The sequence below is a fragment of the Benincasa hispida genome, chromosome 12, assembly GCF_027475165.1.
Source record: "Benincasa hispida cultivar pf3 chromosome 12, pf3_genome.v1.1, whole genome shotgun sequence".
Taxonomy (NCBI): domain Eukaryota; kingdom Viridiplantae; phylum Streptophyta; class Magnoliopsida; order Cucurbitales; family Cucurbitaceae; genus Benincasa; species Benincasa hispida.
The window spans coordinates 67420741-67444297 of NC_143489.1; the positions used below are offsets into that span (position 1 = coordinate 67420741).

Below are 23557 nucleotides of genomic sequence, written 5' to 3' on the forward strand. Positions count from 1 at the left end.
CAAAATTACAATTCTATATTAATACTTTCAATATTAGAGCACTAACCACCTCATGAATAATTCAAAAGTTACAAACTATCTCTCCCAACAAGTGAATAAAACTCATTTGGACACAATACTTTTGATAACAAAAAACGAGTTATGATCCTTAATCATGAAACACAGCATATATAATAATAAGAAAGAGAGACTGTATGCACCATTCTCCAAGCACTATAACAGTCTTAGATAACTCCAAAGTCAAAGCCTCATCAAATATTATCCCCAACTCTTTGAAATCTACAAACAAAAGAGGAAGTATTAAAACCAATAACTTTAAGTCTAAACAACCAACCAAACTTAGCATTATAATTAGTTTCACGTTTAACTCATTTAGCTTTAGTTACAAATAAGTTTACCAAATTGATATTTCGGCAAAACCACTTCAATCTAACATTTCAAATATTGATGATTAAGCAACATAGAGATTAGATAACCACTCAAATAACAACCAAAATTCAGCAACATGGAGATTAGGTAATCACTCATAACATCAGTAGTTAAATTTCAATCTTAGCATTATAATTCTTCTTAATATGGGTTGAGAAAGGAAAATACATAGTAGTTACCTTCAAACTTGGATTTCACGACCTAAACCAAAATATAACAAACAATATCAAGTTAAAATGAGTCTACAAAGCAATATTTTATCAAATACTTGGAAGATGGGATTTAGCACTAGTTTCAGGTCCATCCTCCAACCTCTAAACACTAGAAGAAATTCGGGCTTTAAGGTCGGTTGGAAAAAGTGAAATCGGATGTATAATGTCGGTTTTTTTTTAAAAATAGATCTTTAATGTCGGTTTTAAACCGACATTGAAGATGGCCTTAGAGTACATCTGCTTTAAATCAACATTAAAGGTGTAATTTTTATTTTTTTATTTTATTAAAAAAATAAAACCCTATATCCGATTTTCGACAACCCTTCTTCGTGCGCCGCCTCTTCTCTCTTACCCAAACCTTATCTCGCTCGCCCGTGTCCATCGATCTCCTTCACGCTGTCGCTCGCCCGTGTCCGTCGATCTCCTTCATGTCGTCGCTCGTCCGTCCATCGATCTCCTTCACATCGTCGCTCGCCCGTGTCCGTCGATCTTCTTCACATCGTCGCTCGTCCGTTCGTCGATCTCCTTCACGTCGTCGTTCGCCCGTCCATCGATCTCCATCACGCCGTCACTCGCCTAATGATTTGAATCTGTTTGACTGTTTCTGAATGAATTTTGTTTCAAATAAAACCCTATATCCTTAGAGTATATGAATGGATTTTGTTGGATTTTGTTGAATCTGTTTGACTGTTTCTGAGTCGGTCTCCGTCCAGTAGTTTCAATCTCAGGTGGATTTTGTTGGGGTTTCTGTTTCTTTGCCTAATGGTTCTCATGTCACATGGATTTTATTGGGGATGTTTGTCTCATTACACATATTGTCTTGACTGATGTTTTGTATATTCCCACTTTTGCTATCAATCTCAGCTTCATTAATACATTAACACAACAATTACTATTACTATTAAATTTGATGGTTACAATTGTGTTCTTTAGGACAAGTCGTCTTTAACCACAATTGGCAAGGCTAGCTTATCTCATGGATGGTATGTTTTGGACAATGTTTCATATTTGCCAACTACTTGTGATGTATGCCCACTGGTTAGACCAAAAGCATTTGTCTTTTGCACACATGTTGTTGCTTATGTTTTTGAACTAATACATTGTGATATTTGGGGACTACATCATGTTACTTCTCATGCTAGTTATCGTTGTTTTGTATTCATTGTTAGTTTTTCTTGAAGTATTTATAGAAAGAGTCTAACTCTAAGGACATAGTTTATTGTGATATTTGTTTGGATTGATGGAATTTTGAACTTTGTTGAGTTTTTGTTTTTTGGCTTTTCTTTTCATCAATAGGAACTGAGTCATTGATATTGACTCATACAAAACATGGTCTAAGGACACGATTTATTGTGATATTTGTTTGGATTGATATTTGTTTTGATTCAATACTTGATTTTGAGTGAAGTTTTTCATTTGTTAGGTTCAAGTTTGACGTGTAAGGCTAAATTTTGATTCTTGGGGATTTGAAAGGAAGATAGGAAGATTGCATTGGACGTGTTTTAAGAAGGTTGACAAGTGGAGAAGGTGCACCCAACACAAAAAGGACTTCATAACAACATTAACAACAAGGACAAGGTAATATTTATAAGATGCTTATCTTAAAAGTCTATTTGTTCTAAATTTGTTGATGTTACATATTTTACAATCATAATTTTATGCTTTTAAATTTTTCCTTGTTATTGATTTTTTTTCTTTTTGTAGATTAAGTTGCATATTTTACAATCATGGATAAGTCATGGATGAAAATGAATAGAATGTCAGCTGAGTATTGTTTAAGGGTCGAGATGCTTATTAAAAATGGTCTACAACATTCAAATATACCGAATGTCATAAGTTGCCCATGTTTGAAGTGTGTTAATGCAAAGACTCTAGATGTGAACAAAATAAGAGAACACTTATTTTTTAATGGTATAGATCAAAGTTATCAGACATAGATTTTTCACGGTGAATTATTACCGATTAAGAGAAACAATAAAAATGTGTCTACTAGTGAAAGAGACGAAGTTGATGAGGATGATATTGATGTTGATGACACAATTGGAATGTTTGAGGCTGCATACAATAACTATTTTAGTGGAAAATCCGATAATTTTGAAGAATTATTAGATGATGCGAAGAAACCATTGTACCCAAATTGTAAAACTTTTTCCAAAATATCTATATTGGTAAAGTTATATAATTTAAAAGCTAAATTTGGATGGAGCGATAAGAGTTTCACTGAGTTGTTGGAATTAATTCATGACATATTACTTAGTCCTAATGAAATTCCAACTTCTACTTATGAAGTAAAAAAGATGTTAGGTACTCTTGGAATGAAGTATGAGAAGATTCATGCATGTAGAAATGATTGTTGCTTGTTTAGAAAAGAACTATGCAAATATATGCCCCATTTGTGGTACGTCAAGATGGAAGCTTCAAAAAAATTTAAACGAAAGGGCTAAGAATATCCCAGCAAAAGTCATGTGGTATTTCCCCCCAATTCCAAAATTTGAAAGAATGTTTTGAAGTAAAGAAACAACAAGTTTATTGACGTGGTATGCTAAAAAAAAAAAATAGATGGTTTATTAAAACATCCCAAAGATGCCTTATCGTGGAAAAAAATAGACAATTTGTGGCCAGAATTTGGGTTAGAACCTAGAAATCTTCGTCTTGCTCTTTCGACAGATGGGGTAAATCCACATGGAGATCTTAGTAGTAGATATAGTTGTTGGCCAGTGATATTAGTGACGTACAATCTACCTCCATGGTTGTGCATGAAGTGAAATTTTTTTATGTTGACTGCACCAATATCTGGTCCTAAACAACCGGGAAATGACATAGATGTTTATTTAGCTCCATTAGTAGATGACTTGAAAAAACTTTGGAAAGATGGGGTAGAATGTTACGATGCATATGAAAAACAACGTTTCATACTTAAAGTCATTTTATTATGAACCATTAATGATTTTCCTGCGTATGGTAACTTGTGTGGTTGTATGGTTAAAGGATATCATGCATGTCCAATTTGTGGAGAGAATACTTCATCCACTTATTTACCGAAAGGGAAGAGGATGGCATATCTCGGGCATCGCAAGTTTCTACCCTGCCATCATCCATATAGAAAACAAAAGAAAGCTTTTAATGGCGCACAAGAATTAGAATTTGGTCCAGAACCATTGAGTGGGGAAGAAATTCTTGAAGAAACAAGTAAGTATCAATATTCATTTGGTAAGAAAAGTATCAAAGAAAAGAACAATGGAGATAGCACTTCAACTTATTGGAAGAAAAAATCTATTCTTTTCGAGTTAGAATACTGGAAATATATTGACGTGCGACATTGTTTAGACGTGATGCACATTGAAAAGAATGTATGTGCAAATCTTATTGGCACATTGCTTGATATTCTTGGTAAAACAAAGGATGGAATAAAGACTCGATTAGATTTGGTGGAACTGAACATTAGATCAGAGTTAGCCCCTCAAGTAGGAGAGAAAAAAGTCTTTTTACCTCCCGCATGTTATACATTAACACAAGCTGAGAAATTGAGCTTTTGTAAGGTACTATCAGAAATTAAAGTACCTGAAGGCTATTCATCGAACATTCAAAGTTTAGTGTCGCTCACAGATTTGAAACTTTACGGACTTAAGTCGCATGACCATCACGTTCTTATGCAACAATTATTACCGGTAGCCATTCGTGATATTTTACCCAAACATGTAAGACTTGCAATTACTCACCTATGCTTCTTCTTTAATGCTATATGTTGCAAGGCGATCGATTCATCTCAGTTAAAGGATATGCAATAGAATATCGTTGTCCCTCTATGCCTCTTATAGAAGTATTTTCCTCCATCATTCTTCACAATAATAGTACACCTTGTAATGCATCTCGTAAGAGAAGTTGAGTTTTGTGGACCTATTTATTTGAGGTGGATGTATCCTTTTAAATGATACATGAAAGTGTTGAAAACTTATGTACGAAATAGAAATCGACCAGAAGGATGTGTTGGAGAAAATTATATTGTTGAAGAGACTATAGAGTTTTGTTCTGAATTCGTATCTGGTGTTAATTCTATTAGGCTAAACTCATCAACAAAGAAAGCGAATTCAAACATTGATAGAGCATTGTCAGCTGCTTCTTTTATCAGATCGAGTAAGGATGAGTTGGATCAAGCTCATCTTTATGTCATTCAAGATATAAATGATGTGCTTCTTTACGTCGAGTATGTAGATCTTCATCTTATTCTCATTTTAGGTTACTTGATTATTCAATAATCTACTAACTGTCATCTTAATTCTCATTTTAGGTTACTTGATTATTCAATAATCTACTAACTTTGTCATTTATAATAGGTAACATATGGATATTTTGTCTAAGCTCAATTTTGGTAAAAATAAAAGTAGAAAGTGGCTTCAAGAAGAGCATAATCGTACATTCAGTCGGTGGTTGTCCACACGAGTAATCTCTAGAAACCTACTATTTGATGCATAATTAAATGTTAACTACTAAAATATTATGAAATATATCGTAGGTTGCACTAGCTCTCGAAGTTCCCAAAAATTCCATATCGCCTTCTTTGAGATGGATAGCTAATGGACCTTGTCCAACTGTGGCAAAATATTCTAGTTATGTGGTCAATGGTTACTACTATCACATAAAGAATCGTGATGATGTTAGGTGGGTTCGCTACCACAATGCAAGTCTCTAATGCTAAGGATAAAAGGTCCGTCATGTCAGATATGACCTTTTATGGTGTAATACAAGAAATATGGGAGCTTGACTATCATGGATTATCATTTATTTTATTCAAATGTAATTTGGTTGAGAATAGAACTGGAGTTAAAACAGACGAGTTTGGGTTTACTATCGTGGACCTCAATCGTATTGGACATAAATTAGACCCATTTATTTTAGCCTCTCAAGCAAAACAAGTGTTCTATGTAAAAGACCCTGCAAATTCGGGTTGGTCAATTGTTTTAACATCTCTACAACGAATAATTGAGGATGATTTTTATGAAGATAAAATAGGATATATGCTACAAGAGTGTGGTTATGAAGGTATGCAAAGAATGCCCAATGTTGATACATTTACTGAGATTGATGATACAACATCCACATACATTAGACATTATTGTGAGGGTCAATGGGTTGATAAATAATGTATTAAACATGGTATGTCATTTACTATAGTTATATGTATTTAAATATTAAGATTATATGTTTTTTGTGTGAGTAATGTTTTTTTTTTTTTTTGTTGTTTTTTTGCAGATTGACATGAAACTTCAACAAGTAGCAGTGAGGATGATAGAAATATGATCCCACAAAAACATAGCAGAATAAGTATACCACGTGGCCCAACTATAATATCTGAGTTGGCACAAATAAGGACATCTGGGCAACGGTTGACCATCGATTATAATGAACATGGACAACCGGTTGGATCTGGAGCAAAGAAGATCAGAGTTATATAGAAGTTTGTGTTCGACAACAAATTCCTATAACGTATGATTCTTGGAAAAAAGTTCCAAACCATTTAAAAAACAAACTTTTTGATTGTGTAGCGATATGTTTCTAAACTTTTAATTCATGTGCATAGTAGTTTATTAGTTTATTGTTTAACTACTTTTTTCATTGTGCAGATATCGTTCAATGTGGACTCTAAGTCCAAACATTGTATAGTAATGTCTGCATCTAGGATGTTTCAGACTTTCAAGATAACGTTGACTCAAAAATTTATACTTCCATTTAAGGATGAACCCTTGGTCTTACAATTTCCACCCCAATAATATTCTCATATAGAGCAAGATCATTGGACATCGTTCGTCAATGAACGATTGAGTGAAGAATGGGAGGTAAGTCATTCACAATAAATTACATGTCGACATTATCATTGTTTTGATAAGTAACTTCAACTAGATTTGTTATACAGAAAATCAGTCGTATTAAAAAAGAAAGACGTGAGAAATGTGTATATAATCACCACATTTCTCGGAAGGGCTATGTGAATCTTGACCAAGAATTAGTGATTTATTCGACTTAAATTAAATCTTTTACTCTAATATGTTTATGCTAATTAAATATGTATGTTCATGTAGAACCTATCGAATGACCCTTCTTATCGGGCGACTTTATGGAAAGAAGCAAGAAAAGAAAAGAATAATGAATACTTTGATGAAGTTACTCGAGAATGTGCCAATCGGATTGTAAGTATATATTATGCAAAATTTAAGATGACATATATATAAGTTTAAGATGATATAGATATTGTGTGAAAATTGTAATATGTTTTATAGAATAAATTGGCTGAAGTTCATGAAGGTGAAGATGTTCTCACCGAAGTATTGAGTACGGAAGAACATTGGGGACGTGTTAGAGGAATGAGTGATTTTGTTTCCCATTCTCAATATTTCAAATTAGTAAAAACCAAAGTCTCTATGAGCCAAGAAATCGAAGGAGGCTCTAGTCCAAATCATCAGTCCAAATCTCATTCGTCCAAAAGAACTCACAGCAAACAATCTCATCAGTCCAAATCATCTGTTGGAAGTGTTGCACTAAGTGCATCTGAAGAAGATACTGAGAAGATGTCTAAAGAAGATTTGGAGGTTATTTATTTATTGTGACTTTTAAATTTTAATCATATTGTACGTGCTTAACCATGCATGACATAAGTTCTTTTAAATTTGTTAAGGGGATACCATGCCACTTGGCTATAGGAACTGTAGATAATATTGTTGCAGTAGCCACAACATTTGATGATGATGTGTCATGCTTAACTTTTAAAGTTCTGATTGATATTGTCATTGGAGAAGATTTGTCTATACCAATTCCTGTGAAGGGTAAAATAGAGTTCTTAAAGCAAGCAATGGGAAACTTCATAAAATGGCCTCGTGAACTTGTAGTTATGGTTGACGAGAAAAAAGTATGTTTCCTTTTCAGTATATGAATTTAGTTATTTAATATTTTTCCTACTTTGAATTTTTGTAACTTTGGTTATAGTAGGATCATTCACCAATTAAGAGTTTCAGCCAGTCCTCCAAATATACTAACGCTAATGGCACTATCAAATTATTGAACGGACATGCCATCATAACATGAATGATGTAGGCATGATCCGTATCTCTTTGGACGAGCATATATTTGGAAGAGACAAATTTATTTATTTAGGCCACGATGATCTGCTCCAATATTGCAATATGGTTGAAATAGGCTACATGTGTATTTTGACATACATTGCGTAAGTATTATTCATCTAGATTCACTCATGTATAATTTCTTGTTGATAAATAATAAATTTTACTTTGTTTAGGTATCTTTGGGATGAATGTGGTCGTGATATTACGAAAAAGTTTTTTTTTATAATTGATCAAACAAGAATATCGCCACACGTGAAGTCTCAAGATATCCGATCCAAAAATTTAGCCAATCAACTAGAATTGGCTAATTTAGACCAATTAGTCCTCATTCCATATAACATAAGGTAAGTAGATACAAGTTCTTAAGTTATTTTTAATTTACATTATACACGTACTAATATTTCAAAATCGTTGCTTATTATAGTTATCATTGGATATTGATTGTAATCAATCTACAAGAAAATTGTGTTTATGTTTTGGACTCTCTTCGAAGTAAGGTTCAAGAGGATTTTCATGGAATTATAAATATATAAGTGTAATTGAACTTTCTTAGCTCTTAATTGAAGTATTTATATTTAACTAATGTTTTTAAACTATTTAGTGGATTGAAAACATGGCAAGCCAAGCACGATCTCCAACACTATCGGTCTTCTCCAAAATGAAAACCTGTAAAGGTAAATTTGTATTCATATTTTTAACAATTTATGTTCATTTGAATTCTTTATAACAATTTAACAATTGTTTTCAACTTCTTTATATGCAATGCCCTTGTCAATTAAATTCTGTAGGATGCGGGTACTATGTGCAAAAGTATATACACGAAATAGAGCATAATCCTACTACTCCCATTACTAGCCTCGTATGTAAATTATTTATTTTTTATATAGTACTAGCTTTATTTTTATAAATGGACATAAACTTATGTTGAATTTATCTTTTTTTTCCTTTTTGTAGTTCAATACAAAAGATGCATATACGCAAGGAAAGATCGATGTAATTCGGACCCAATGGGCAAGTTTTGTTGGCCGATTTGTGTAAGGATGTAATTCTTGTTTTTTGTCTCAATAGAATGTAAATGCTCGCTTAGAATGAATGTAAATTTATCTAATCATGATCTTTGTAAATGGAATTAGTACTAATATGATATTTATGAATGAGAGAAATGATGGCTTGGTGTAAGTATTCTATGAAAGTCTGGTTCTGGTATTGTGATTTTTGTTTGTGGATAAATTCATAGGTGGAAGACATGATCCGTTTATTATTGGAAGTTGTATTCATGGTATTGTGATTTTGGTATTATGATTCTTGTTTATTCATGAAATTAGTACTAATTGATATTTGTGAATGAGAGAAATGATGGCTTTGGTGTAAGCTGTATTCTATGAAAGTCTGGTTCTGGTACTGTTTTGCAAATTTTGGTGGATAAATTCATAGGTGGAAGACAAATATTGATGAGTATATGTAATGGATTGGAAATATTGATTCTTGTTTGTGGATAAATTCATAGGTGGAAGACAAATATTGGCTCGCCATGCAATTTTTTTTATACTTTTTAATATAAAACAATGAGGGACATTTCCTGACTTAACACGAGACATATAATGTTGTTTTTAACTTATTTGACCAAAAAAATGGATTCGACAACGTAATTTATAAAAAAGGGACAGATTCGAGCTTCAATATCAATTAGGAATTTTAAAAAAAGGCTCTAATGTCGGTTGCAACCGACAGGCTTTAATCACTAAATACCTTTAATGTCGGTTGCAACCGACATTAAAGACCTTCAATGTCAGTTGCAACCGATGTTAAAGACTTTCAATGTCAGTTGCAACCAACATTAAAGGCTGTGTTATTGGTGTTATTGAAGCCCTTTAATATCGGTTAAAACCGACATTAAAGGCAACCAACATTAAAGGGCTTTAATAACACTATCTTTAATGACGGTTGCCAACCGACATTAAAACCCTTTAATGTCGATTAGCCCGAATTTCTTATGGTGAAAAAAGAAAGTTGTAAAAAAAAAGTTGTGGAACAAAACCCTCGTGAGTAAAATCAATTCATCTTCAAACCTGCAACTCCTCCCCAAGTCCCTAAATCGTTTAATCTTCTGCACGACATTCTTATAATTTCTAACATAAAATTTTGGAGGCACTAAAAAAGAAAACTACAAACGAAACTATAGACCAGCTTGAATCGTCACAGTGGGAACATGATAAAAAATAATTCACATTTATTAACTTTTGTAATATGTTGGTGCAAAGGCAAAATGAATCATTTAGACAGCAAAATGTGGCGTACCTATACATCATCTAATAATTCATTCTCCAATTCACAACCAACAACAATCATTTTATTTCAATTACAATTATTGTTGGGATCAGTGTCCTAATTCTTCCAAAATCTTGTTATTTTGTAAAGATACACATTGTTTGATGAATAAAATAAATGTTATTTCATTCTACCATTTACTCATATCCAATAAACAAAACTCCTTGGTTATCTTATGTGAACTTAAGCATATATGTGTGATATACAAGTGGATCATGTCTTAAGTGATAACTTAAATAGGTCTGTAGTATAAGGATTAAGGTGGGATACCTGATCCTAGTGTCACTACGGATACGGCTCGCTTTCTAGAGGTTTGAAAATGTTGTAAACTACTATAGATGGTAGATCCTAACCATTCATGTGGAGACGTGTGAGCGGGGGTATCCTATACAAAGAGTTTGTATGAGACCCAGACCACGAGATGACTAGACTCTGTATATAACACCGTTGATACTAGAGACTTACATCTCAACTAAACGACCATAGATGACACGACCTCAATCCTAAGTGTTTTGGGAACTCCTGCCCTTGAGAGCGGTCCTTTGATTTGTATAGGTGAGAGTGGCCAGATTACCAACTCAACCTGCCTACCTTTTTGGGGACTTGTCTGATCTGAGAGCTGGAAACTCAATCCACAATATGGAATTCACTTCTTTCCTGAAGTAGGGATAAGTAGAGAGATTGCTCCCTTAAGGGCTGATTTCGGGGCTTAAACATAGTGGCCACAACTTCTCTTTGGAAGAGAGGACTTAGTCATAGTAGGACTATGATTTATGTTCATTAGAGGGATCAGTGGTACTTAAGGAGTTAGATGTAACTACAGGGGCATAACGGTTATTGGTCGAGCTGTACTTACGAGCGATCTGTGAAGGGTTATCGCACTACTAATTGGTTAAGATAGACACATAATATATTTGTGGTAAGGAGAATTCAGTTGTCGATCTTTAGTGGAGTGCCTGACAGTTAACGAATGGTGGATCTCGTGATTAAAGAGTTTAGTCAGTTATTCACGTACCGTTGGAGCTTCGAGCTACAAGTCCATAAGGTCCCCTTGGTAGGTCAATGGACTCAGTTTAGGATCAGTTCTTGGTGTTGATTTGAAATGTTCAAATTGACTAGAGGTATTTCGATAACATGTGATATGATCGGTATGATGTATGAGATACATTTAGTGGAGGATTAATGTAAAAAAGATTTACATTAAGTACCATGGAATAGAAAAATAACTATGGTTTATATGTTTCATGAGATGAAATATTAAAACTATAGGTTATAAATATAGTGTGATAAGTTGGTTATCATTTATATTTATAATAATATTAATTATTGGATAATTAAATCTTTTTCTCTAATAACCAATTGAGTGGGAGGTTATTGTTAGTTCATGGTAACGGTGAGATAAAAGAAAAATGGTTTTCCTAATTTTAGTATGTTTTTTTGTCAAAATTGATTTTGAGATTTCTCTATCGAAAAAAGAATCTCACGGAAGTTGTGAAGTAAATCGGATTTACTAAGGGACAGCTTGAGTGAGCTAATCGATCATGTAGTATTTGTAGGCGACAGACACGGTACTAAACGATGAGCTAAACGATTGCTTAGCTTTTGTTAAACGATTGGGCATCAACCTATACAATAGGTTCAGTCTTCTCCCACTTGCCCAATCGTGTACATGATTGTTATTTCCTCCTTCGTCTGCCTCATATCAAGTCCACACAAAGCCTACTCTCTAGATTCTCACACCGAGAATACCAAGGTAGCCTTCTTGGTGGTGTCATACTCAACTCGATGTCGTCGAGGTTTTGTAGAGGCCGTTCATGCTGTTGGGGTGTTCGTGACCAAGGCGATCGCTGAGTTAGAGTGCGCGGTGTTCATGCTGTGGAGCAATCGTGTTGTTCGAGCGTTCGAGGTTGCTGTGTTCAAGCGTTCTTCTTTCATTTGTATAATCATGTTGTAATTTTTGTAATGAATGCATAACCATTTATTTCTGTTTTGACTATAATTTGTAATGTTCATACATGATTGTAATTTGGAATGATCTATTTCACTGCTCATAGAAATCCTCGTATTCAATTTCCTTCAATTACAACATGTTTTCAAAAGAAAAGAGCAACAAACGACCTGAGCAAAAATCACAAAATTTCACCAACAACAATCATCTTATTTTCAATCACATATGACTAGGATAAAAAAGATTTAAATGCCAAAAGGCGCTTACGGAAAACATGACATTTTGTTCACCATAAACTATTATACCAGTATAGATAGATATACTTTCCAACAAATGGACAAAAAAAGCGATCAATAAGGTGGAAATCAAAACAATAACACTTGTACTTACAATTTATAAGTTACCAAATTATCTTATCAGAGTTTCACCCTTTTGAACAGGGGAGCATATTCTGGATCATCTGGTTCTGCAAAGTTACTCACAAACTGGGTCAATATCATGAATAAAACAACAAGAAGAAAAGCTCTGAGAAAATAACATCCAAATACAAAAAATAACATCAAAGAATAGAGATCTTTGAAGAAGTTGATTGAGTTTTGAAGACATTACATATTTGATATATCATTGCAGCGTTCTTTCAATCTCTAATCTACCAGGAATCAGAAAAACAATAAGATTCTAGAAAACAAACAGTGAACAACAATGCAAATTCAATTGACACTAACTTTATCTGAATCCTACAAAATTAGACCAAGAAGACAACAAGAATCTAGTTATTAAAAGGAACACATGCATTTACTAGGGTGAGATAAATCTTATAAGTGGTTCCCAAACTAGTTTCATATCCATCTAAAATTAAGACACATAAGACATATTAAGACATATAAGATTCTTTTTACTTATAGAGCAAGTTGATCTCCATTAGCCTTTGAGTAGAGCAAATGTTGTTATGCGATCATAAACTTCTTGGAAACTCAAAATGGATCAAAAAGATAAGAATATGAGAGAGAATCATAGTTCAAATATGAGCATTGAAAATTAAAATGTCATCCCTCTCAGCTTCCAAAAGAGGAAGTGTTATTCCCGAAGGCATGGTGTGAAAATCTCGATCTCAAACTCGTTTAAGGGCACATTTTTATATGGGATATTCTAGAGGCAGCATATAATTAATTTAGAACAGAAACTACATATTTACTTTTTCCATAGCAAGATATTTCACACACTTAGAGAACATGGTATTGAGTCTTATACATGATTTGCAAACCTGAAGCAATTAAAAATATATAATAAAATAAAAAATTTAAAACTTAACATCTTTTATATGTTAGTTGTTATTAAGAAAGTGATTAAATACAACTTAATTTTATTGAATGAAAAGTTGCCATATATAGCTCGTCACAATACAAATGTCAATTGAGTTATAAAAACAACAAACTATATATAACAAATAATAATTAATTCAACTGAGGGAAGAATACAGAAGAACTATTATAAGTGAAAGTACAACCAAGATAAAAGATAAACAAAATTGAATATTCATGAAAACTGGAGAAAACAAAACAAGTGTTTTTAAATATATCAAATGAAATATACCCATGTATTGAAAAGAGAAGTTCAATTAAAAAATGAAATATGTGTTGAAAAAAAATATAAAACCTAAATGATATTAGTGTCTTATTGGAACGAGCCTGCTATCAGTTGATAAGATAATAATGAAAACATGAGTTACTGAACTAAATAATCTTACATTGGCTTACTTGAGTAATGATGTGGTATGAAGTTCAAGGACATTATAACTTTGTAGTGCTGAAGTTTACAAGCCCCTATTAACTAAACTAAATAATCCTAATGTTTGCTACATCTTCTATTCTCTCAATAAGCTAGTTTAACTTCATAATTATGTTCACATTATTATGAACAATCGTGTAAACGATTGAGCAAGTGGGAGATGTCAAAGTCTATCATATAGACGATACCCAATCTTTTAACAAATGCTATGCGATCGTTTAGCTAAAGCTACACGATCGTTTAGCTCATCGGCCAATTGAATGTCTATCGTATAGAAACACTCCACGATCGTCTAGTCTCTCCATTCCATCGTTTAGTAAATCGTATTTACTTGACAACCTTTCCGTGAGTAATTTCTGAGAATGGAAACTCTTTCAATAACTTCGAAATTTAGGAAAACATTTTTCCTTTTATCTCACGGTTACCATGAAACCTCCAATAACCTCACATTCAATTGGTTATTAAAGAAAAAGAGATAATTATCCAATAATTAATATTATTATAAATATACATGATAACCAACTTACCATAGTACATTTATAACCAATAATTTTAATATCATCTCATGAAACATATAAACCATAACTCCTTTTCTATTCCATGGCACTTAAATAAATCTCATTTACATTAATCCTTCACAAGATGTATCCATACATCACATCGATTATATCATATATAATCGAATGACCTCTTGTCAATTTGAACATTTCAAATCAACACCAAGAACTGATTCTCAACTTGAATCCATTGAGCTACCAAGGGGAACTTATGGACTTGTAGCTCGAAGCTCCAACGGTACGTGAATAACTGACTAAACTCTTTAGTCACAGGATCCACCATCCGTTAACTGTCAGGCACTCTACTAAAGACCGACAGCTGAACTCTCCTTACTACAGTTATATTATGTGTCCATCTTAACCAATCAACAGTGCGAAAACCCTTCATAGATCGCTCATAAGTACAGCTTGACCAATAACCATTATGCTCCTATAGTTACATCTAACTTCTTAAGTACCACTGATCTCTCTAATGAACATAAGTCATAGTCCTACTATGACCGAATCCTCTCTTCCAAAGAGAAGTTGTGGCCACTATGTTCAAGCCCTAGAATCAGCCCTTAAGGGAGCAATATATCTACTTATCCTACTTCAGGGAAGGAGTGAATTCCATCTTGTGTAACTGAGTTCCCAGCCCCCAAATCAGACAAGTCCTAAAAAAGGTAGGCATGTTGAGCTGGAAATCTGGTCACTCTCACCCATACTAATTAAAGAACCGCTGATAACTTGTAGAAATACAATTTATTTATGTTGCCTTATCTAGATATTGCAGCCAAAAGAGAAGGAATATGCGTTGATTGTATGAAAATTAGCTCAGAAATACAATAATTATGAATTATTGCAATTACACCCACTAACATCATCAAGATGGTAGAAGAGGATATTTTTACTCTGTTTTGTAGGAAACCAAGTCACCGTTTGCGATCAAGGCTCAACGAGAAACTGAATAACGCATCTCTGTCACATTGCGCCTGTCAAACCACAACGAAGAGACGATTAACGCAATGATGGCGCAATGTGACAGTTGATCCAGAGCTAAATTTCAACCGCATGCGGTAATAAAAACAACACCACATGCGAGCAACCAATCGAAAGATGTAGCTAAGCAACGCAAACGCAGAGGATTATGACACGTGTATAACTAACCACTATGCAGATTTGACGGCTGATTGCATAACAGAAAGAATATTTATTCCTCCATCTTTGGAATTTCCATAACAAGAAGTGGGGTCCACAAGCCAAGAGTCAAAGCTTTTCGTCTATAAATACCCCCATAGAATTCAGAGAAGATATAAGGGATACGGGTATAATTGATACGAGGGCTAATTAATGCTAGATTATTGAGAGAAAGGCTGAGCTGAGTACTGATCGGAAGAAATTTGGGAAGAGAAGAGGCAAGGCCGAGAGGTGAGTCTCAGTGCGAATCTGCCAGATCCCCGCCGTGAAGCTCTATGCTTAGATCCCTGCTACCGGTTGAGCAAGCCTGAGAGGAAAGCTCATCCATCCGTTCACTCTATCCACGCCGGCAAGCAAATCTCCATTAATCGTTTTCTCCATGAAGTTCCCTTAATACCTTGGTAATTAATATGGATTAAACGAGTAACTTAATATGTGCTAAAGAGATAAATGTGTTTAGCTAAGGCATGCTAGATGGCATCTTCACCTGTGAGAGCAGAAGTGAAGATGTCATTCTGATCTGTCAAGAGAATGTTAGAAGAATGCGTTAACTAAAGCGAGTAGTACTTCCAGAGATGGAAGCAACCTTGCGTTCATTATGTTCATCCCTGTTTCATCACAGAGATGTAGGAACGTGGCCGATCACCGAGAGGTGTACGCCAAGGGAAAAGCAGAACAGTACTTATATCTTTAACGCAATTAAGGAACTTGCGCTGTTTATATTAGTTATCTTTTCTGTTTCTACTTCGCACATAAGACTTGTCACCGCATTACACGATCTTTGCATAATCTTCACAGCCAGTCTTGACCTCAGTATCTTGTATCATGAAACCTGTATCTTGTATCATCTTAGCTTAGATTTACTTTATCGCAATTTACTTTAACGCAATTTATGTTATTATCGCATTTTTACCGCTCACTTTACTTTATCGCATGTTTAATTACTTGTACACAAAACTCTTTTATAAAGTGAAAAAACCCCTGGTCACATATATCACAAACATAAAGCAATAACCTAAAACAGTCCCTGTGTTCGACCTCGGATCACACTGAGAAACTTGCGGTGAAATTATACTTAGTTTCAACGCAAGGAAACTTTTGACAACGCACATCATACTACAAGAACATTCGTTAATAACCAATATCTAGAAGTAGTATCACATATCATCGCATAAAATCTATGTCACCAAGTTTATGGCATGGACTTGCATCATAGTATAAAGCCTGCGTTACAAGTTTATGGCACCGTTGCCGAGGATATACAGCGCAGTGCTGCTACGTCAAGGGAGGCGTTGATCAATATTCAGCGCAATATTTATAAAGTCCATCGCCACCAAAGACAGATTGCGGAGTGCAACCATGAGTACTTTAATTTTCTCACAGCTTATCTTCATAGTCCCATGATGCCTCCGTATCTCAGGCAACAACTGAATTTTGAAGAAGCACCTTTAGTACCACCTCAAAATCCTCCTCCAGACCCTTCTGCTCCTCAACAATAATCTTTACATTTTTTTGCACCCATTCAATACTTTTATTCAATCCATTATTTCATTAAATTCTTTGATTCTTTGTATAGGCAACAATTTTTGTATTGCGTTAATTTTTAATTATTTGTATACTTTGTTAATATTCAATACAAATGAGTACATATTCACTCCTTTTTGCCTGTGCCTTTTTCTTTATCATCCTTTGTCAATATTTGCGATGTTCTGATCTTTTACTTTTGCGTTATTCATTGCGCTGCAATGATGTAATATATGTTTATACTTAGAAACATTTCCCATACTTTGTAAATTCTGACCAACACTTAGTTAATTCTTAGTTTTACAGTACTTTACCTTTTAGGCCCTAGAGATCCGCCCCAAGTAGCCAATCCAAAGGGGAAAAATCCGATTGGGGCAAAACCTAAAGCGACCCTATCCATTTCTAGAGTTCACCTTGATCTTGACCAACTGCACAAAACCCATCCGAAAGGGGACGCTCCCAGGGCGCCAGGAGGGAGTACAGAATGATTTCACAGTGTGAACCAATGACAGAGACCATAGGACGTGTTGACACACACCCTTCACCCACTTACTATAAATACTCTCTCTGTCCACCTTGATATTGACTCATGTAAATATCATCCGAAGGGGGATGCTCTCAGGGCACCATGAGGCCAAGCATGAATCTTATGGCGTGAACATTCAAGGAGAAACGTGAGTGGAATCATTGACATATCAGATATATTTCTTCCTCCCACTGGGTATTTTATAACATAGGGTTTAGTTTACTAAGGAAAAACACGGCTAAGAATTTTAACTAAGTCACTTTTTAGGTTTGTCCAAGAGTAACTTTTACCTTGGATAGGTGAAACAACTTTTGATCATCATCCATTAAACTCTTTAATGGAGTCTTTGACCAACTGTTTCATGCTTGAAGAAAATCTATCTAATTCACCTTTCCAGGTAAGTTCCTAGGTAGGAGTGTTTTGTTTCCGTCAGCTTAAGAATCCTAACATAGATAGAACCCGCCTTAGACAAAAAATCCTTTATAGATAGATTTAATACAATTTTAATCTTTTATGCCAATCAATTTAATCCTATTAAACTGATTTAAAAAGATAAAAACTAGGTTACTAATCCTATTAGAACCTTTGACTTTAGGTCTATCTCAATCCAATTTTAAAACCTTTTTAAAACATGAGTTCACCTGAAGTCCGCATGCAACACTTTCTTATCGATTTTAGTTCTAATTTCTATTATAAATCTTATAATAGAAACAACCAAAAATCAACCACAATGCAAAGCTAACACATAAAAAGCATTCATAACTTATATAAACAGCCTAAGTGTCATGCTTCATGCATTGTTCATTCATTGCTACCTTTTTATATAACATTTATACAAAACAGCAATGAACCAAATAAAACATGCTTCTATACACCTTTATACTATAACGCTTATAATATAAAGATGATGCATGAATATGCTTACTGTTTGCATAAATATAACTCTTATATTTTCATGATGCATGCACATACTTGTAATTTCTTCATGTAATATTATAACATTTATAATACATGATGCATGAATAATTGCACAACCTAAGGTGAGTTTCAAATCTATATGTCAAACACTTTTCCATATAAAACACATATATCACATGTATAATAAACAAATGTTGATGAACCAGGAAAAATTGCCTTAAATCCTCAAAAACTACAAGCTAACTATTACAAAACAAAGAGTCTCTGGTTCAAACAGGCGAACCAGGTCTTGAACCGTCTGGGCAAAGCAACGCGTCTCCATAGATCGTGTACCAAACAACCCCGCGATCGTTTGCACAAAAGAACAAACGCTTTGCTCATTGTTCACCTACGCTTCCAGAGCTAAACGATCATTTAGCAACTATCGTGTACCTTTTACTATGTGATGAAGCACGAGGTACGCGATCGTACTGCACGCTCTGCATAACACAAGCCTTATATGATCGTCTCAACGACTACAATGCGATGAAGCACGATCGTCTAAACGATCGTTGAGCGAGTGCCTTCGTATCGTATACTGCGTGATCGTGTAATCAGCGACTATGTGATGAGCATGCTAACTACACGATCGTCTAGCGCGTGCCTTTTTCTAAATGATAAGTATCATATGCTTTTAATATGATCGTCTACCTCCAGCATCTCCTCGATCGGACAACCAACTCTACGCGATAGAGTAAACGATTTACCTCATCGTTTAGCATGAGCAAAACGATCGTTTAGTAAATACTACACAATCTTATAGAAAAATCTACACGATCGTTTAGTCAAATCCCAACGATCGTTTACCTGAGGCTACACGACGCGACCAACTCTTGGTCTTCTTCTTCGCTGAGAACCGCATCTCCATGCTTCAAAACTTCATCACGAACGACTTGACTAACTTAAACACTTTGAATTACAGACTCGATAGTATGTTAATTATGCCCAAAAATACAGGGGCTCTTACAAATTAAACTTAGTAATTTAAAGAAAGCTTTAAACCAAGGCAATTAAACACGTAAACATTCATCAACGCCATCCACAAATGCATTTAACAATTAAACGCAATGCAGAAAACCCACCACAACTGTAAAAGAAGTTCAAAACATAAGTGAAATTTGGAATATCAGAATAACCTGGCTCTGATACCAATTGAAGGAAATCGGAACATGAAGATTTCCATGAGCAACAGAACGGAAGGATCGTTCCAAATTTCAATCTTATTCGAACAATAACAAATACAGTCACGAAACGGAAATATACAGACTATGCACAAACGAAATTACAACATGCTTTTCTAAAGATCAAGGGATAGAACTCTACATACCTTTGAAGACTCATCTTCAAGATACCTCGATCACGAACACTCGAACAGACACCAAGACTGCAACAAACGAACACTCGTCCACCACAACCACAACACAGCACGATCAATAAAGAACTCGAACACTGGGATCTCCAAGATCAAGAACACAGCGGACTCCACACGAACACCATGAACAGTCTCCAAATAACCTCGACCATGTCGAGTTAAGTATGACACCACCACAATGGCTACCTTGGTATTCTCGATGTGAGAATCCAAAAGTGTAGACTCTGTTTGGACTTATTTAGAGGATGGGTCTGGAGGAAGAACAATCGTGTAAATGATTGAGCAAGTGGGAGATGTCAAAGTCTATCATATAGACGATACCTAATCGTTTAACAAATGCTATGCGGTCGTTTAGCTAAAGCTACACGATCGTTTAGCTCATCGGCCAGTTGAATGTCTATCATATAGAAATACTCCACGATCGTCTAGTCTCTCCATGCCATCGTTTAGTAAATCGTATTTACTTGACAACCTTTCCGTGAGTAATTTCTGAGAATGGAAACTCTTTCAACAACTTTGAAATTTAGAAAAACATTTTTCCTTTTATCTCACGGTTACCATGAAACCTCCAATAACCTCCCACTCAATTGGTCATCAAAGAAAAAGAGATAATTATCCAATAATTAATATTATTATAAATATACATGATAACCAACTTACCATAGTATATTTATAACCCATAGTTTTAATATTTCATCTCATGAAACATATAAACCATAGCTCTTTTTCTATTCCATGGCATTTAATGTAAATCTCATTTAATTAATCCTCCACTAGATGTATCTCATACATCACATCAATTATATCATATATAATCGAATTACCTCTTGTCAATTTGAACATTTCAAATCAACACAAAAAACTGATTCTCAACTTAAATCCATTGCATTACCAAGGGGACTTTATGGACCTGTAGCTCGAAACTCCAACCATACGTGAATAATTGACTAAATTCTTTAGTCACGAGATCCACCATCCGTTAACTATCAGGCAGTTCACTAAAGATTGACAGTTGAACTCTCCTTACTACAAATATATTATGTGTCCATTTTAACCAATCAACAGAGCGATAACCCTTCACAGATCGCTCGTAAGTACAGCTCGGTCAATAACTGTTATGCCTCTGTAGTTACATTTAACTCCTTAAGTATCACTAATCCCTCTAATGAACATAAGTCATAGTTCTACTATGACTGAGTACTCTCTACCAAATAGAATTTGTGGCCACTATGTTCAAGCCCTGGAATCAGCCCTTAAGGGATCAACCTATCTACTTACCCCTGCTTCGGGGAAGGAGTGAATTTCATCTTATGTAACTGAGTTCCCAGCTCCCAAATCAGACAAGTCCCCAAAAAGGTAGGCATGTTGAGTTAGAATCTGGCCATTCTCACCCATACTAATCAGAGGACCGGCCTTAAAGGCAGGAGTTCTCAGAACACTCAAGATTAAGGTCATGTCACCTATGGTCGTTTAGGTGAGATGTAAGTCTCCAGTATCAACGGCGTTATATACAAAGACTAGTCATCTTGTGGTCTGGTCTTATACAAACTCTTTGTATAGGACACCCCCACTCACATGTCTCCACATGAATGGTTAGGATCTACCATCTGTAGTAATTCACAATGAAGGAACTATTATATAAGAGCATCCATGAGCGCGTTCGGATATTTCCTATTTCATTGTGACTGAATTTCCACACACACATTCTAATAAACAGTTATGCAATTTAACATTATTAACGACATGCTTTGATAAATAAAATACAAGAGATTGAGTATACGCACCAGTTGAAGACTCTTTTCACTTCGAACTCAACCCAACAGAAGCAAACCTCTACGTTCATTATCGCCCAATAAATAGTCGGCTACTGACAGCACGATCGTCTACACGAACGGCAGCAAATAAACAAACAAGAGCGGGGACGACACCACCACTTAGAGCCCATTGTATTCTCGGAGTGAAAATCCAAAAAGGGGTCTTTGATGGAGTTGGAAGAGGAAGAAGGAATGGGATGATCGTGTAGAACGATAAGCAAGTGGGAGAAGGCTATCGTATAGCGGATGCTTATCGTTTAGAGAAAGCAATACGATCGTGTAGGTTTTACTAAGCGATCATCTAGTAAATAGTAAGTGATCGTTTAGAAAACTCAGCACGCTAAGCGATCGTTTAGACTCGGAATGTGCGATCGTTTAAGCGATATGGCACTATTGTATAGGTTCTCAGCTAAGCGATCGTGAGGTTTTCACACCTTGAGCGATTTTTTTTCAAACACTTTGCAAAATGAAACCAATTTTCATTTTATTCTTCAGTTACAACAACCGAATAAGACTTTCCCACTAATGCACGAATGAGGCAAAGTTTCCAGCCAATTATCACGTAATTAACCAATTAATTAATAAATGAATATAATCATATTATATTCTTAACATATAGTTTGATATCATATATCTACTATAGTAATTTCTCCTCTACTTGATATAAATCATATTTATATTTAATTTCCTCGAAAAAAATGTATCTCATATATTTAGTCAATTATATCATATATAATTAACCAGTTCAATTATATCATATACATACGAACTCCCTCTTGTCAATTTGAACCTTTCAAACTGACCCAAAAACTTATTCTCAACATTATCCAAGCTACTTAGGGAACCTTATGAACCTGTGGCTCGAAGCTCCAACGATACCTGAATAGCTGACTAAACTCTTTAGCCACGAGATTCACCATCCGTTAACTGCCAGGCATTCCACTAAAGACAAACAGCTGAACTCTTCTTACCATATATATATTTTTGTGTCCATCGAATATAACCAATCACGAGTACGATGACCCTTCATAAATGCTCATAAGTACAGTTGGGCCAATTTATCGTTTTGACCCTGTAGTTACATCTCACTCCTTAAGTACCACTAATTCCTCTAATGAACAATACAACATAGTCCAATTATGTGTGAACACCTCTCGGACCAAGAGAAGGTGTGTGGCGGCACATCGTTCAAGCTCTGGAATCAACCCTTAAGAGAGCTATCTATCTACTTGCCCCTGCTTTGAGGAAGGAGTGAATTACATCTTGTGTAGCTGAGTTCCCAACTCCCAAATTAGACGAATCCCCAAAATGATAGGTTTGAGTCGGCGACCTAGCCACTCGCACCCATCCAAATCAAAGAACTGCCCTCAATGGCAGAAGTTTCCAACTCACTCAGGATTGAGGTCATGTTACCTATGGTCATCCTAGTGAAGTGAAGTCTCTGTTATATAACGAGACGTTAACACTTCGTGGTCAGTTCTTATACAAACTCTTTGTATAGGACGCCCCCGTTTGCATGTCCCCTACACGTATGATCAGGATCAAACCATCTATGACAAGTCACAACACTTGTGACCATTCCACAAAGCGGGCACATCCGTAGCGTTACCAGGATAAGGCTTCTCTCCTATATCCATATACTACAGACCATTTTGGTTATCACTCAAGACATGATCCAATTGTATGTCACCACATATATGCTTAAGTTACATACAGATAACCAAGGATTTTATGTTTATTGGTTTGTGGTAAAGCAAATAAGACAAATAACTGAGAGAAATCAAGAAGTGAAATAAAATATCATATATTAT

At 35.0% G+C, this 23557-nt stretch overlaps 2 pseudogenes; both read left to right on the plus strand.

Annotated features, from left to right (window-relative positions):
* Positions 1–3619: 3619 nt before the first annotated feature.
* On the plus strand, positions 3620–5896 carry LOC150032156 (uncharacterized; annotated as a pseudogene).
* Positions 5897–8289, plus strand: LOC150032157 (uncharacterized; annotated as a pseudogene).
* The last annotated feature ends 15268 nt before the right edge of the window (positions 8290–23557 follow it).